The 4,370-nt window shown below is 47.8% G+C and overlaps 1 protein-coding gene across 2 annotated transcripts in view; it reads left to right on the top strand.

Annotated features, from left to right (window-relative positions):
* The first annotated feature begins 519 nt into the window (after nt 1–519).
* The window catches only part of ANXA3 (annexin A3), a 91,271-nt gene continuing 87,420 nt past the window's right edge, over nt 520–4,370 (top strand). The window contains exon 1 of one of the 2 annotated variants that reach the window (XM_045284315.1): nt 520–598. The gene's annotated coding sequence lies outside the window, so the exon portion shown is untranslated. The remainder of the gene's footprint in view (nt 599–4,370) is intronic. The other variant, XM_045284313.1, reaches the window with a different exon arrangement.

Genomic DNA, 4,370 nt, shown 5'->3' with positions numbered 1-4,370 from the left:
TGCTGTGCACCACGTAAATCCTAAAGAACCCTCCTGAGAGACCAGGCCAGGAATTCCTCGGGCACCTCTCAGTGCCATGGAGTTGATGGCCACTCAAAGCGACCCTAGGCGACAGGGCTGAACTGCCCTCTGGGTTGGCAGGGGCTGTCATGGGAGTTAAAAGCCTCACTTTTCTCCCTCGGAGAGGCGGATGGTTTCGAGCTGGTGACTTTGTGAGTAGTTTGGCGCGTAGTCCCTGACGCCACCAGGGCACTATCTAATCCCTAGCAAAGTCAGTGGTGGGTACCTTTGAAGACCTGGCTGGAGAGAGGGAGCATCAAAAACTCCGAGAAAGAGTGTCGCCACGTGGCGTGGGGAGGGCCCGGCGTGTGTGTGCCCTGGGCGCGCGGCGCGGGGAGCGCTTTCCGCTTTGCCCGGCGCCGGCGGTCAGGGTCAGGTGGAGCCCGGTCAGGGTCAGGTGGAGCCGGGCCGCGTGGGCGGAGGGCGGAGGAAGGGGCGCGGTCTCGGGCCGCCGCCTAGGAGCACGCGCCACAGCCTGGAGGAGCGCACCTCTGCTCTGAGTCCTCGCACCCACGGGTTCCCGCGGCCGCGCTTCGGGGTAAGTTCAGCTTCGCCCACGAGCCCCGCCCGCCGCGCGCCTGGAGCGCAGCCGGGCCCCTGACACGGCTGGAAGGGGTGCGGGGACGGAGGGCTGGGAGGAGGTGTGCCCAAGGTGTGGCGAAGGGGACCTACCCAGCTGAGGACGTCATTGAACTAGACCCCCCTTACCTGCATTTCAGAGTTCTGGAAACGGAGGCCCAGGGGAGTAGGGTCGCCTATCTGGACAGGGACAGCTTCCAAGTACCCCGCTGTCCTGGCTCCGTGGACCCGCTACTTTTCATCACAACCTGCAGTTTTAACGTCCTTTCCCGAGGTCTCTGTTCTCAGGACTTGGAACCCCACCCCATCCTGTGAATACGTTCTCCCTTTCAGTCTGCAGTTCATATCATTTTAATTTGTATAGGCGAATGAAAAGTGAATTTAGATACGGGGTGTCAAGAGCCCGAGACATTTGCTTTGCCTTGATAAGATTCACCTTTTTGTATGATTGCAACAGAACCCAGGCTAGGGGTAGGCTGTAACTCATTTCTCTGGTATTTGAGTCAACAGGTGGGGAACCTGGGCACTTGGTTGCAAAGGACCTTCTATAGAAAATGGAGCTCCTGCCCCAGCCACGAGGTTCTGCTGGAGGCCCCGGGGACTGGTGATAGGGAATGGTACAGGCCGAAGTTCACGCTCCCCAGGAGTGATGTTCAACTGAGAGAGTCAGACACCCTCTCCGAAGAACTACACATACGTAGCTGTTTTCAATCTACCTTTTTCTTTTTTTTTAAGAAAAGGAAACCAACCCATGAAAACATTATCCAGCAAAAAGAATTATCTTGGGTTTACTTTAGTTTAGTTTTGTGTTGATGATGAAAACTTCAGACTAACCAGAAATGGAATTTAGAGATGTGCAGAAGGCCCAAACTCTGTTCCCAGCATTTGTATGGAGAAGTCTGTTTAGAAACTGGATTGAAGGAGGAAGTAAAAGGTGCTCTAATCCCTTTAAGAAAATTGATGTTTTAAAGTTGTACTGTGTAAGTCATCTGGCATCCAAGAAAATCCCCCAAACCAAACCTGTTACTTTATAATTTCTGACTCACTGTGCCTCAAAAGAAAAAAAAGGGTGGGGTGGGGTGAGAGTGTGGGGAGGACAGGACACAGACACATTATTGGGAGTTTTGCTAAATTGTTAAGTTTTTTAGTACACAAAATGATCTGAAGTGCAAACCCCCACCCAATTCACAATAAAAAGTGAAAAACACTTGCTATGTGATCACTATGGTGGTATAGTGCTTATGCATTGGGCTGCAAACAGCAAGGACAGCAGTTCAGAACTACCAGCCTCTCCTCTGGAGAAAAATGGGGTTTCTACCCTTGTAAGAATTACAGTCTTGGAAACTCATGGGGCAGTTCAACCTTGTCCAGCAGGGTTGCTGTAAGTCAGAATCCACTTGATGGCAATGAGTTTGGTTTTTTGAGTTTATACATAACTAACTGCTTTAGCTCGGTGTAAAACCTGGAGCTTGGATAAGAAGTATAGAGGTTAAGTTCACACCATGAGAGTTTAGCTGCCTAGGTTCTGTGACAATCCACTCACTAGCTATGTGACCAAGGAACTTTACTGTACCTTCTTTATATGCAAATGGAGATGCTGTTAATGAAACCTAACTCGCTAGGTTATTATGAACCTGATATTAAATAGCTCATTCAATAAGTATTTTTTCAATATTATGACTCAAAGGTATTTTAACTTATAAGTCTGAGCTTGAACCGACCAGTTGAGGTCTCTGCCCATAAGGATTGTTGTTGTTAGGTAGGTTGGCGTTTGTTCCATTCTGAGTAACGCTGTATGTAACAGAATGAAACACAACCTGGTCCTGGACCATCCTCATCATTGTTGTTTTACTTGAGTCCATTGTTACAGCCAGTCCCTCTCATTGAAAGCTTTCCTCTCTTTCAGTGACCATCTAGCTTACCCAGCGGGAGATCCTTCTCCATGGACTGGGCCCTCATGGTAACAAGTCCAAAGCCTGTGAGACAAATCACCTCATCCTGGTTTCTAAGGAGCATTGTGGTTGTTCTTATAGGAAAGATTTGTATTTTCTTTTCTTTTCAAACCATTTTATGAGGAGCTAATCCAGACATCATACTATTCTGTAGTTCAGTCCTATTAAGCAGTATTGTATAATTGCTACCAAAATCAGTTTTAAATCATGTTCTTCCTTCTTGAACTCTTTGATATCAGCTCCCCCTAATCCCTTCCAACTTCCCCACTGTACCCCCCCAAGAACCCCATTTTTAGTTGTTGTCTATAGGTTCATCTATCCTGGGTTATATATAATGAAAACCATAGAAAAACACATAGCAAAGATTCAAGAAGGCTACCTACAGTCACAAAACACAACTGAGATAAACCCCAATATGAAAAAAAAAACAACCCACAGAAGATATTAAAAAACAAAACAAGCCCAAAGTATAGTACAGGAGATCAAGTGACAAAGTTTAAATTGTTCCAAGTCAGATTTTCATTTTAATCTACTAGAGTTGTCTCTCCAATACGGACTGTCAGATAACCAGTTCATTCCTCACTTATGGTCAGAGGGAAATCACCGGAGGCTTATTCCCTGTATAGATCCTGTAAATGTATTTTGGGCTTCCACTGTCATCCATAGCCTTCTGCATACCAGAATCTCACAATTTAGGCTCTGATAGTATTCCCTCCTTCAGATTTGGATTATATGATTTATAGTCCTTGGGTCATGGATGTTGGTGTGCTTCTTCCATGTGGACTTAGTTGACATCTAAGTTAGATGGCTGCTTATTTGAAAACAAGCGCTTAAGACCCCAGACACCATTCTTTCTGATAGCTGGACACCATCTATAATTTCATCACCACACTTTGCTATAGCACTCATGTGATTATCGAGCAGGGCCATGTCCTATATACTAATTGTTCTTAGATTGGTGCTAGGATTGTGAGCCCCCAATCCATTCCTGAATCTATGTTTTTTCTTTTATCTGTCTCTGGCTCACCTTATAGACATCCTTGTATACGTCTGATAGTCCATCACTCACTCACTCACTGCCCGCTTGTTGATCCCAACTTTTAGTGACCCTGTGGATTTTTGAGACTGTGAGTCTTCATGGGATTCGAAAGCCTCATCTTTCTCCCAAGGATTTGCTGGTGATTTTGAAGTGCTGACCTTGAGGTTAGCAGCCCAGTACATATCCACTATGCTACCAGGACCCACTGGTTAAAGTAGTCCTAGGATATTAAGATAATCACACACCTGCCCTATCCCCCGCACTCCCCTGAATTTAAGGTAGCAACAAGAACAGAATTATAGGGCCATGTCTGTATCCTGGGTTCTGGGATCAACCTGCCAGGGATGCTGAGCAGAACTTGCTGTGGGCCCCTGGGTGGGGCTGGCCAGCCTCGCCTCTCTCCCCATGACCATGAGTGCCTGCAGTTCCGCTAATCCCCTCAGCGCTGGGCAGAAGCAGGCCACCCACAGGAGACACCAGGCACCCCTAGAGAGGAGCCTCACATAGCCGGATAAGAACTTGATCTCGCAGTCTCAGAGACCAGCTTAACGTGCTTGACAGCTGATGCAGATGGCTTTATGCGGCAGACAAAGGCTCAGAGTCCACCCAGGTGGACAGTGCAGAGTGGGTGGGGAGAGTAGCTGGCAGAGCAGAGGGAGGGGCATGAGGACACCTGAGACTGGGCCTGGCTCTCCTTCCCTGTTTCCAGATGTCCAAAGACAACACGAGTGGGGCTCCCT

This window comes from Echinops telfairi, unplaced genomic scaffold, assembly GCF_000313985.2.
Source record: "Echinops telfairi isolate 266 unplaced genomic scaffold, ASM31398v2 ScPeMD7_7468;HRSCAF=8506_0, whole genome shotgun sequence".
NCBI lineage: Eukaryota > Metazoa > Chordata > Mammalia > Afrosoricida > Tenrecidae > Echinops > Echinops telfairi.
The sequence above is the reverse complement of the archived record's forward strand: the minus strand, read 5'-3'. Positions and strand labels throughout refer to the sequence as shown.